The sequence below is a fragment of the Suncus etruscus genome, chromosome 2 (genome assembly GCF_024139225.1).
Source record: "Suncus etruscus isolate mSunEtr1 chromosome 2, mSunEtr1.pri.cur, whole genome shotgun sequence".
NCBI lineage: Eukaryota > Metazoa > Chordata > Mammalia > Eulipotyphla > Soricidae > Suncus > Suncus etruscus.
The window spans coordinates 33,576,640-33,590,202 of NC_064849.1; the positions used below are offsets into that span (position 1 = coordinate 33,576,640).

A 13,563-nucleotide genomic window follows, 5' to 3' on the forward strand; every position below is an offset into this window, starting at 1 on the left:
TGTCATGCCTGTTGCCCCCAGCTCTTGCTGGCTCCATGTAATCCATCTAACAGGGGTCTCAAGCTCGCAGCCCGCGGGCCGTTTGCGGCCCTCCGTACAACATTTTGTGGCCCTGTCCTAGAGGAATCTTTTTTTGTTTTGTTTTGTTTTGTTTTGTTTTAGTAGTTTGGGTCACACCCCCCCAGTGTTCAAGGCTTACTACTGACTTTGCACTCAAGGATCACCCCGACTTTGCCTCCTGCGGCCCCCAGGTAAATTGAGTTTGAGATCCCTGCAACAACCATGGGATGGGAAGAAGGTGGTCATAGGCATAGAACCCCAGAAGGGCATTGTAGAAGGTGGTGTGGGGGAGATTAGCTGGAAATAAGGTCAGAGGTCAGTGTTTAGCTGTGTCTGAAGGACTGCACCCTCCATCAATCAGCTGGGGGCCTCTTGAGGTGAGTTCCGAGCAGTGGTTTGGCCTGGCTATAAGAGGCCTGACTGGTCCCCTGCATCCTCAGGCAAGACCTGAGGGCCAATGGATCAGCTGGTAGTGATGTCCTGGAGCTGAGTGTGAGCAGGATGGATCCTGCTGGATTTTTGAGAAAGGGGATTGATTTTTCTCAGCTCTCTTTTTTTTTTTTTTTTGGATTTTGGGCCACACCCAGTAACGCTCAGGGGTTACTCCTGGCTTGGGGGACCATATGGGACACCGGGGGATCGAACTGACGCGTCCGTCCAAGGATAGCGCAGGCAAGGCAGGCACCTTACCTTTAGCGCCACCGCCCGGCCCCCTTTCTCAGCTCTCTTGATGTGGAAACACTTCACTATGCCTCTGCACCTTCCCACGAACACCACCTTCCCCCATGATCCCTGTACACCCCTTCCTTTGCCCTTCCTGCTGGGTCTTTTAGGAGGGAGTTCAGGGGACAGAGGGAGAGTGAACTGCTTTCCAAACTGAGGAGGTCTAGGGTCTGGGGCCTCGAATGTTCTGCTGTTTATGGGCTGGGAGACCCATAGGAAGTCCCAGCATCTTTCAGATCCTCATCCTCATCAACTTGAGCAGTTGCAAATGAATATGCAGATGAGATGGGAACAGGGGGCTCAAGGCATGGTCAGCACTCAGAAGCATGGTGGTGGGGGATTGTAAATCCATCTGAGGCCGAGCATGAGCTCAATGCAAATGGGGCAGCAGGCCTGGCTTCCTCCTGCTCAGTCTTGCTTCTTCCAGGTAGGAATGTCCCGGTAGAGCCCCTCCTTAGCCCCATCCAGCGGTGTCTTCAGCCCTGCTGCTTACATTTGTCTTTCTACCTTCAGCTGGAGACAATTTCTGCCGCTCCCTCCTTGAGATCTTCACACAGAGCAGAAGTGTATCTACCTTGAACCCCAGCACCTTTCTGTTTTCTCCCTCCCATCTCCCCCATTCGCCCCCCCCCCCTTTCTGCACCTGTTTCTCTTAACAACAATGAACAATTGTGCGGTGCAGCGCTTGAGGCCTTAGAAAGTTCTGCCATGCTCTATCTGATTTTGTTCTTTTTGTTCCTTCGGAGCATAAAAGAGGCCGAGAGCTCCCTTGTTGAACAGATAAGGAAAGGAGGCCCCAAAGGTTGAATGATCTTCCCGAGGTTTTCCCAGGATGGGTGTGGTAGTACCCGATTCACCTCAGCCCCAGGCCTGGCATTTTTTTTTTTTCTTTTCTTTTAGACCTCACCCAGTGATGCTCAGGGGTTACTCCTGGCTCTGCACTTAGGAATTACTCTTGGCAAGATTGGAGGGCCATCTACGGTTCTTGGGATCAAACCCAGTTTAAGAGTGGGCAAGGCAGGTGTCCTATTTGCTGTACTATCACCCTGGCATTTATTTCATTTTAATTTCTTGGTTTTGGGGCCACTCCTGGCAGTTTCAGGAGACCCATGGGATGCCGGGGATTGAACCTGGGTTGGCCGAGTGCAAGGCAAACACCATATCTGCTGTACTATCATTCTAGCCCCTGAACCTTATCATACTGTTCTGCCCAGCCAAGGAGGCCAACCAAAGAGAGGAGGGAAGAGGAAGACAAGACAGATATAGGGAACTTTTTTGTCTACCCTAAAAAGGGATCTGCTGATAGTATGAGTTCCACCCTTCTGGCAACTTTCTCCCCTAACTTCACAGCCTTCACACCTCTCTTTTCTTCCTCTCAGGGAAGATAAGGTGAGCCCTAGAGCACACAGCTGAATTATGTCCTCTGGGTTTTATAACCAGATCAACTTAGAGATCACTGCATATACCTCTTCCTTTGTGTGTGTGTGCATAAATGTGTGTGGAGCCAGGAATCGAGCCTAGGGTCTCCTATGGGAAAGGCAAATGCTCTACTGCCCAGAATTATCTCTCTGCAGTCCTCCCTCTACAAAGGCTTCATTAGAAGTTTCCTGAGCCCCTTCCATGGGTCAGACACTACTCAGGGGGAACCCAATGCATATAACCTTTGCCACCAGGTTTGAGTAAGGGAGACAGATCATACAGTCCATCTGTGAGTGTCATATGGGAGCAGTACAGTGGATGGAGAGTCACAAGGCTAGAGGAATACCCCTTGGTACCCAAGGGGTGGTTGCATGGTCTGAGAGATTAAAGGGCAGGTTCAGAGACCCTGAACTGATGCTCTTGGCAAGCTTGGAAGGTCATGTAAGGTTGGGGAAAAGACTAGAGTGCATGGATAAGTGTATGTGTGTGTGTGTGTGTGTGTGTGTGTGTGTGTGTGTGTGTGCAGTGTTGTGTGTGTGGTATTTGGGTAGCGCCAGCAGTGATTAGGGTCTTTTTTCTGGATCTGTGCTTAGGAGTGATCCTTGACAGTGCTCACAGGGCATATGTGATGTCGGGGATTGAACTGATATCAGCTGCATGCTATTTTTTCTGATACAATAGTTTGAGCTTTGCATGCCAAAGTCCTGGGTTTAATGTCTTTGTGAGCATAGAGACTTGAGCTTATCCTCACTCTGAAAGTGTTTGTGAATGGATATGAGTGTAGGAGCAGGGAGATGGTCCTAGAAGCGATCTCTGATGTCCCAAGGTGAGAAGCTGGTGACTTGGAGCCTACAGGACGGCTGAGGAGGAGGGCTGAGGTCTGGGTTGCAGCTGGGCGGGGGTTAGGGATAGCTTGGCTGGTGGTGCAGATGCCCAGGGTGAGACAGAATGGACTCAGGGACTATGCCAGGTTTTTGGCCAGAGCAAGCCAGCGCACGTGGTTCCATTTACCAAGACAGATGGAGTGTGGGAGAAATTCCTGGGGCAGAAGGCGCCAGGATTTCCTCTTCACCAGGGTTTCTGGTTTCACAGCTCTTCTTCACGTGTTAGGGATTTCTTTGCCCCACTGATGCTCTTCTGGCCTCACCAACTCAGCCCTTCTGTCTGCATCACTCCTGGATCCCTTCCCTGTTGTACCAAGTGATTCTACTTCTCTGTAGCAACACAATGTGACCCGCCACCATGTGATGGAGTTGCTGGGAGCAAAGTGTTTGCACTTAGCATCTATCTCTGAGCTTCCAAGCTTCCATGGCTGAGGAATTTGGGCGAGGCTTTGATGACTGCTCGTAACTCAGGGTCTCTTGGGATCCTGTTCTTCTGAAGCCTGATGGGGTTTAGAGGCCCCACCTTCAAGGTAGTGCATTCCAGTGGCTACAAGTCTGATAGCCTTCTGTGTCTTTCTGTTTACATTTGGGGGGATGCCATACTCTCCTGTGTTCCAAGGTTACTCCTGGCATACTTGGGAAGCCATATGGGATTCTGGGGATTGACTGGGGATGGGCACATGCAACCCTATCCACAGTGCTTTTGCTCTGGCCCTTAGGAGATGTTTGATAGTGTTTAGGGGTCATTTGGGATGCTGGGCATTGAAACTGGGTTGAATGCATGTAAAGCCTATGACTTATCTGCTGTATTATCATTTTGGCTGTCTGTTTCTTGCAAATAGGATGACTCCATGTGACTCTCTCAAACATGGTAGCCAGTATCGTTAGCATTGGTGCCAGATAGGAAGAGCAGAGCTCAAGAGGTAGTACAGTTTAAGGTGCTTGCTTTGCATGTGGCTGACCCCAGTTCAAACCAACACATTATATAGTGCCCCCCAAATGCTGCCAGGAGTGATTGGACTTACATATAGTAAATCAGATTTGATCCCTAGTTTCCTGAGTACTACCAGGAGTGATCCCTGGTACACAGCCTTGAACACTGCTGGGCATGGCCCAAAAAGAGGACAGGAAAGGGGAGGAGAGGGTGAGAAAGAGGGAGGGGGAGAGGGAAGTATAGAAGAGGAAAGAGGTTAGGGAAGAGGAAGTGGAGAGGGTGGGAGAGAGAGGGAGGGATGAAGGGAAGATCTGGAAGAGGGAGAGGGAGAGGGAAGGAGGGATAGAGAGAGGAGAAAGAGACTGAGAGATAGAGAAGAGAAAGAGAGGCTGTTTATTCTATCTTCTATACCCCAGCCCCCCAGCAGCCTGGGAAGATAGACACTGATTTCTGCTCTGTCCTAACAGAGACCCATCTTATCGCCATGTCCATGATTGAGGGGCTATGTAAGGGCATGAAACGAGCCTTGCTTTGGAGGCATGTCTAGCAAAGATGCTCTGATAGGTATAGGTTGATCTGATTTCTGGAGTGGAGGGAGTGGTAGGAAATGAAGGACACAGAGGGATCAGCTATCTCTAAGTTGCAACTCTGCCTGTGCTCCCTTCCTACCATGTGAGCTGGCAGATAGAAGGAATCTTCCTTATCACTGGCAGCCAAAGGCAAACTGAGAAGGAGCCCTGCTATTCCATTGCCCTGTTTTCTACCTCTTAGTGAAGCATCTCTATGCTGGTAGAAGAGGGGGTCTCAGTGCTAACTCATGGTATTAAATGCATGTTTATTTCTCCAAAGAGGCTTAAAGGCACCAGCTTTGGGGGTTAGAGTGGAATTGAATTGAAGAGCCAGAGATAGTACAGAAATAGTACAATGAGTAGGGTATTTTCCTTGTACAGTGTCACATATACTACCACATACTATCAGATACCCTGATATTACCAGAAATGAGCCTTGAGTTCAGAGCCATAAGCACAGCTAGATGTTTCCTTCCCCCACCCCAAAAACCCTCTCAAAAAGTAACAACAAAGTGAGAGCACATTTTGTTGATTTTGGTTTTGGGGCCACACCCAGCAGCACTTAGGGGTTACTTTGGCTCTGTGCTCAGAAATTGTTCCTGGCAGGCTTGGGGACCATATGGGATGCTGGGAATTGAACTGAGGTCCATCCTGGGTTGGCTGCATGTAAGTTAAACGCCCTGCAACTGTGCTATCGCTCTGGCCCCCAATATTCCATTGTGGGTATATACCATAACTTTATTTTTCATTCTGTCCTTGGACAAGTGGATGTTTCCAAATCCAGGCTAAGCAGTCAGTGAACATAGGTGAGGCTGCATCTTTTTAATGAATATTTCATTAATGAATATTAATTAATTCATTCATTAATGAATATCTTGGGGATAGATACCAAAAGTGGGATGGCTGGGCCAAACAAGAGCATTATTCCTAGTTTTGGGAAGAGTCTACATATTGTTTTCTATAGGGTTTGACACAGACAACATTCCCAATTTAAAAAAAAAAAAGACTCAGCTCTTGGAGACATCTCTCTAGCCCAGAATTGCTTTTCTACTTGGATGGTAGTTTTGACTCTGTGTTTATTTGTTCCTTTGTTTGTTTGCTTGCGTTTGTTTTGGGATCACACCAAGCAGTGATCGAGGGGTTACTCCAAACTCCGAACTCAGGAATCACTCTTGGGATTCTTGGGGAACCATATGGGATGCCGGAGATTGAATCTGGGTTGGCCATGTGCAAGGCAAGTGCCTTACTCACTATTGCTTCGGTCCAGATTTGATGCTTTTTGATCAGAATGTCTTTAAGGCTCATCAAAGCCCTTCAGGATGCTGTACCTCATCTTTATTTCTAAGTTATTCCAGGGGTCTTGAATCATCTGCACGTGTTTCATTCTGCTGTTATCTGCTGTGGGGGCAAAGGGGGTAATTGTGAGCAGGTTTGCCATGGACTTTCTTCACCTGTACCTAAGCAGAGCATTGCAAGACATTGATTTTCACTCATCTCTGTTCTGCAAGGTGGGCAGGGTTCACAGGATCTCTAGATCCAGAACTGAGATACAGGAAAGTAACCAACTGGTGTCAGGGCACTGAGATACAGGAAAGTAACCAACTGGTGTCAGGGCACTTAGTTCTGTGTCTTTCTGTGGGAAGCAGGAGAGGAGATCTAGAGACAGAGACAGAGAGGGGGAGTGGCTCTCTCAGGCACAGCAACTCAAGAAAGTCCTAGAAGTCCCACATCCTGCTCTTTTCCAGATCCCCCCAAGGAAGCCAATTCTAAGCCTCCCATGGTCTCCTTCCATCCCCACCACTTATCTCTCCTTATTTGCCTTTAGTTTTCTTTCCTGTTGTGGATTTAAAGAGATGGTCCTGAATTTGGGGCCAGAGAGATAGCACAGCCATAGGACGTTTACCTTGCACGCAGCTGATCCAGGATGGAAGGTGGTTTGAATCCTGACATCCCATATGCCCCCGGTTCCTGCCAGGAGCAATTCCGAGTAAAACCTGAGAGCTACCGGGTGTGACCCCCAAAATATAAAGCGATGGTTCTGAATTTGTCTTCCAGTTTTACTTTTCTACATGCATATATGCTTTGTTCCCTGTGAAATGATGCATAAGACTCCCCATGTATGTAGAGATCTTCTCCTTGTGGCGTTTCCAGAAATGCAGTTTCAGAGTTGTTTGTGACCTGTAGAAAAATTGCAAAGCCAATAGACTTCCTGTGGAGCCAAGCTGTTTCCCTTAATCCCGAGACAGATATTTTTGAGCAATCCTTTTCTCACGCCGGATTTCCCTCCCTGGTTTTGAAATAGCTGTCCAGGCCGGCCATGGGGTAGTACATTCTTCCACAACCAGAGTTGCTAAACTGGGGACTGTCCTCTTTCCAGCCTCCTTCCAATTATGCTCTTCCCTGTAGCTCCCTGAGATCCCCCTTCTGGGGCACCAGCTGGGCTGGAAGGAGGAGGAAACAACAATGACTTGGTCTCCTCCCCTGTACCAAAGGGGTTTAAATCCCATCCTTTAAGCTTGAAAGGAAAGGAAATCCCATAATTAACCCCCACCTTTCAGCCACATCACACAGCACCTTACTGCTCTCTCATAAACACACCTGCAGACTCGCTTCAGTGCCATTTGGGTAGCTTGTTGCTACCAGGAATAGGTGGGTTGGGGCAGGGGAGGGGAAGGTTCCTGGCCCCAACATCCTGGAGCCAGGTGGTGTGTGGAAGTTTTTGGCCTTTGAGACAGACCTTGAGTTTTAAATCCTGATTGCGGCCATAACCTGGTTTGACCTGAGACACCTTGCTTAACTTCTCTGGGTTAAGTTTCTTACCTGCAACAGGAAGATTCTTCCAAGAACCTGTCTTGAAAGACTCTGAGCATCCTGAAGGACAGCCTGCCCAAACTTTAAGCTGAAGATTAAGTGGTCAAGTTACTCACTCCGAGTTATTATTTTTGTAGTGGGAGTAGGTTTTGGGTCACATCCAGTGATGCTTGGGGCTACTCCTAGCTCAGAGTTCAGTCCTGGTTGGTGTTAGGAACTTGCAGGGAATCAATCCTTTGTGCAAATTATGTATTTAGGTCCTTTGAACTATGACTCCAGTCTCTATTTGTTAGTTTTGTTTCTTTTACCTTCTCCTAACTTTTGTAAGTCAGGAGAATCTGAAGAGACTTGTAGGGTGTGCCAAAGGTGATAGAGATTTTTGCATTATGTTTTGTTTCTCCCTCTTCATTGTCTGAGAGAAGAAATCATGAGGTAGGTGGACTGTTATCTTTTGCTTACCTCAAGCCACCCAGGATTGATTGGATGTAATAAGGATCACCAGGATACTCAAAAAAAATTTTTTTTTTTAGTTGAATCACTGTGAATGACAGCTACAAAGTTACTTACTCATGGTTGAGTTTTAGATGTATTCCAACAATGTTCCAATGTCCACTTTCCTCTGCTAATGTTCCCAGTTTCTGTCCTGCCCCCAGCCTGCCCTTACGGCAGGCACATTTTTTCCTTTTTTTCCCCCCTTGTAGGCACTATGGTTTCCAACACTTTTACTGATAGGGCATCATACATGCTACTTTACCTCCTTTCAGCACCTAGTCCTGGTCCAGAATGACTACTTCCCTTTATCATTATCATAGTGGATACTTCTCTGTCTTCACCCTACCTCCCCAGTGGCAAGTTTCTTACTAAGGACCAGTTCTCCTGCTCTTTGTTTCTGTTGCTTTTGGGCTTTAGTTGTTCTCTTAGTATGTTACTTTATATTCTGCTTATGAGCAAAGTTATTCTGTATTTCACCAGGGCACTTTGAAGATACTGTTACCTACCTCCCAGAGATCCATTTAATTGGTTTGGGATATGTCTTGGGCATAAGGATTTCTAGAAGGGACAACTAGCTGTTGTGGGATTGCAGAACTGAACAAATACTCAGAAAAATAGAATGATATTTCTGTAGGAATATAAACATACTCTGGCCATGGGACCTGGCAATTCCACTCAAGGTGTTGTATGTAAGAAATATGAAAACAAGTCTGAAAGATGACTTGTACACAGGGCAATTTTAGATATTATCCCCTAAATTTCCAACAGATGTGTGGCTACAAAGCTTGTGATGTGAGCTCAGTAGGGCGTGACTCAGGAATAGGAAAGGATAAAGAATAGTCCAGAGGGAAGGATTGTTGTAGAAAGGGTTGCCACTGTGGAAGAAGGCCCAGAACAGTGTCTAGTGGAAGAAGCTTGGCTTGAGAACCCATGTAGATTGATGCTGCTTTATGGAATTTTTTTTTCTTTATGGAATTCTTAGAAAAGGAAGATCTATTGTGACAAAAATGTAGTTTAGTCATTTCTGGGAACTGGAGGTGGTGGAAAGATTCAAAGGAGCATGAAAGATCTCATTTGGGGTGTGAGGAGTGTTCTGTATTATGATTTCAGAGGTGATAACTTTGCAGAGGTACATGCCTGTAAACTCACTGGAGGTGATTCTTAGAATCACCTGTCCTGGACTTTTGATACTTAGAGTATATTTCATTGATGGTTTTTTTATTTTATTGTTTTGGTTTTTGGGTCACACCCAGTGCCGATCAGGGGTTACTCCTGGCTCTGCACTCAGAAATTGCTCCTGGCAAGCTCAGGGGACCATATGGGATACCGGGGATCAAACCCAGGTCTGTTTCAGGTTAATTGCATACAAGGCAAAAATGCTACCACCATGCTATCATTCCAGCGCCCCATTGAAATTGGTTTAAAGAAAAGTAAGTCACCCATAATTTGTGACATTGGCTACAGCTTCTGAAGGCCTGTTTAAGTCCCTACTCTCTTAGTCTTGAGCACCCAGTTTAAAGAGCTTTCCGAGGTCAAGTGTCTCTCTTAACTTTTGTTTTGTTTTGTTTTGTTTTGGGGCACACCCAGCTGTGCTCAGGACTTACTCCTGGCTTTGCAATCAGAGTCTCTCCTGGCAGGTTCTGGGGACATATGGGATGCTAGGGACTGAACTCAGGTAGGCTGTGTGCAAGGCAAGTACCTATCCCCTGTACTAACTCTCTTTTCCCAGTGGTTTTTATATGTTTACTATTGTGTAACTATCATCACAGTCAATAGTGAAATATTTCCATAAATAGTTCGGAGGCTCTTCAAAAAACTAAGACTAAAGCTTTCATATATGACCCAATGAACCCACTTTGTGATCATTTCCCTTTAGATCGTTCCCCCCTCTAGAGATAAAAAACATGAACTCAAAAAGATGTTTCTACTCTTATGTCATTGTATCACTAAGTACAATAGCTGGGACATGGAATCAACCCAAATTGGTGGTGCTAGAAAGCTGTGGTTTATGGACAATACATAACACAATGTTGTGTGTGGCACACATACTAGAATACTATGCAGTCATAAAAATGATGGCATTTTGCAGGTTGCTGCAACATGGCTAGAACTAGAGGGTGACATATGAAATAAATCAGAGGAAGAAGAACAAATACTGGGTGATCTCGTATGGGGGTATAGAGAAACAAAAGAATAGAATGATGACAAACTGGGTCTTTGATTGTAAAACCTGAGTGGGTTGTAGGGAGGGGAAAAGAATCAGACAGCAGACAACATAAGGATAGAAAAGTTTTGGGCACTGATATGTTGGAGAGAAAATAACTTTGCATATAAGAATAATACATGTTAACAGCATTGAACCATGGTATTTTATTATTATTATTATTATTATTGTTATTATTATTATTATTATTATTTTGGCCACACCCAGCGGTGCTCAGAGGTTACTCTTTGCTCTGCACTCAGAAATTGCTCCTGGCAGGTTGGGGGGGAGGGGGAGAGACTAAATGGACACTAAGAATTGAACCCAGGTCTGTCCTGGCTTGGCCGCATGCAAGGCAAATGCCCTACAGCTATGCTTTTGCTCTGCCCCCAAAACATGGTAAATGGTAATAAAATTGATGAAAGCAATAAATCTCTATTACCTTACAAAGACATCTTCTCCACCCTGGCCCATGTTAGTTATCACTGTCCATCTGTCACTCTCCTGTCCACTCCCCAGCCCTAAGCAACCACTCATCTTTCTACCTCTATTTACTGTGATATTTTGGAGATTTCCTATCTCTGGAGTGGAGAATGTATGCTATTTATGACAGCTCCTTTCCCTTAGTGAAATGTCTCTACAATCATCTTTTCCTGAATGAAGCTCCAGGGAAGGGGTGGACTACGTTTCATTCCTCCATCCATTGAGGAATGACATTTGGGTTGTTTCCCTTTGTGGGTTATTGCCATGACTAAGCTCTTACACATGCCCAAATTGTTGGGTGGGAAGTTTTCACTTCTCTTGTGTGTTTAGACCTAGGAAAGGCATCGCAGGGCTATGCGGTCACTCTAGGTTAACCTTTGGAGGAGCTGCAAGATTGTTCTCCAAAGTGCTGCCATTCATTTTCCAGGTCCGCCCTAACAAAGAACCACACATAAGATGATTTGAGCAATGGAAATTTGTTTCCCAAATCTGGAAGCCCGAAGTTGAAATCAGATGATGGCAGAGCCATTCTCTGAACTCTCAAAGGGAATCCTTCCTCTGTTATTCGTGTTATTTGGTTTACTATGCATTTGTTTATTTTTTATTTTATTTTATTTTGGTGTTTGGGCCACACCTGGTGGTGTTCAGGGGTTACTCCTGGCTCTGTGCTCAGAAATTGCCTCTGGCAGGCTCAGGAGACCATATGGGATACCGGGAATTGAAACCAGGTCTGTCCCAGTTGGTTGTCTACAAGGCAAAGGCCTTACCGCTGTGCTTTCTGGCCCCTATGCATGCGTTTATTATGGTTTATTATTGGTTTATAATGCATGTATTCTAGCACTCTTTCTTCACAGATATTTTCCTCCTGTCTTCATGTTGTCTTCTACATACCCTTATAAAGGGGATACTCATCGTATTGGTTTAGGCTACACCATAATGTACTTATTGTGACTTTATTTTAAAAATATAATTTATTATGATTATTTTGGGGCTCTAGGAATTGAGCCCAAGCCCTCAAACAAGCAAGGCAAGTGCTCTTCACCGACTCACATTTTAGGCCCTCCTCTTGTTAATTTGATTAGCTCTCTCAGTATCCCAATTCTAATAATAAAGTCACATTCTAAAGTTTTTGTGGGAAATGCGATCCAGCCCCAAACAAAGCAGAACCATTTGACTTTCTGCTTCATTACATTATCTGACTTTGTGATTGTAGCTGTTCTTGTGGATATGAAATGGTCTTTCATTGTGGTTTTGATTTGATTTCCCTGATGACTCCTGATGTTGAGATGTTGAGCATCTTTTAATGTGTTTATTCATCACTGAGTATCTTTGGAGGAGTGGATTTATAGATATTTTGCTCATTAAAAAAAAAGGTCCTCAGGGTTGGAGCAAAAGCACATTGGGTAAGGCATTTGCCTTGCAAGTGGCCAACTCAGATTTGATCACCAGTATTCCTTATGATCCCCTAAGTCTGCCAAGAGTAATTTCTCTCTCTTTGTCTGTCTGTCTGTCTGTCTGTCTGTCTGTCTGTCTGTCTGTCTGTCTGTCTGTCTGTCTGTCTCTCTTTTTTTTTTGCCACACTCAGTGACACTCAAGGGCTACTCCTGGTCCTGCATTCAGAAATTGCTCCTGGCAGGCTCAGGGGACCATATGAGATGCTGGGAACCTGAGTCACCCTAGGATGGCCACATACAAGGCAAACACCTTACAGCTGTGCTATCTCTCGGCCCCCAAGAATAATTTCTGAGCACAGGGCCAGGAGTAACGCCTAATCACCACTGGTTGTGGCCTCATCCCTAAAAAAAGTCCTTTTTCTTTTTATTATTGAGTTGTAAGAGTTTTTTCATCCACTTAAGTTCTTGGTCCCTGATCAGAAACATGACTGGAGATATTTCTTCCTCAAACCTTAGGTTGTCTTTTCACTTGAAGGTTTTTTTTTTTTTTTTTTTTTTTGCCACACCCAGTGGCACTCAGGAGTTACTCCTGGCTCTGCACTCAGAAATTGCTCCTGACAGGCTCAGGGGACCATGTGGGATGCTGGGTGCTGGGGATCAAACCTGGGTAGGCCGGGTGCAAGGCTAAGGCCCTACTGCTATGCTATCGCTCTAACCCTGTGATTTCAATAGCTTAGCTTGTTAATACTGACAGATTTATCCTAATTTTTTCTTTGAATAGTGTTATAGATTTACCTTTCTGTAGTTAGTTAGGCCTTTTGTTCATGTGGGGTTAATTTTTATTTTTATTTTTACTTTTTTGGGGGGCTTTTGGGTCACACCCGGCAGTGCTCAGGGGTTACTCCTGGCTCCATGCTCAGAAATTGCTCCTGGCAGGCACGGGGAACCATATGGGATGCCGGGATTCAAACCGATGACTTTCTGCATGAAAGGCAAACGCCTTACCTCCATGCTATCTCTCTGGCCCCGTGGGTTAATTTTTATATATGGCATGAGGTAAGGGGCTAGATTCTTTTATTATTTGTATGTGTGTGTGTGTGTGTGTGTGTGTGTGTGTGTGTGTGTGTGTGTGTGTGTGTATCTTTGAATCAGTGCTCAGAAAACCCTGGTGTTTCACCAGGTGATGATGTCAGCCAACAGGTCAATACTAGACCTCAGTGCCAAAACTTTGAGACTTTTTTTTTGCTTAAAATGTCCAATTTTTTCATGTTTCTTTGATGATCCTAGATTAATTTGTTGAGAAGACTATCCTTTCCCACTGAATGATCTTGCCAACTTGTCAAAAATCAATTGCTCAAAAAAAAAAAAAAAATCAGTTGCTCAGGAGCCAGATAGGAGGTAAGGCATTTGCCTGTGTATGGTCAACCTGGGTTGATTCCAGCATCATGTAGGGTCTTCTGAAACCAGAACTAGGAGTAATTCTTGAGAATTCCTGGGTGTGATCCCAACAACAAACAGAAAATCAGTTGATAATAGATTTTATTTCTGGACTCTCAGTTTTATTCCATTGAGCCATTGAGTCATCTGTATA

General features: G+C 45.3%; 1 protein-coding gene across 1 annotated transcript in view; it reads left to right on the forward strand.

The window, feature by feature from the left end:
• The window catches only part of TNS1 (tensin 1), a 200,195-nt gene that overhangs the window by 397 nt on the left and 186,235 nt on the right, over positions 1-13,563 (forward strand). The gene's annotated exons all lie outside the window — the stretch shown is intronic.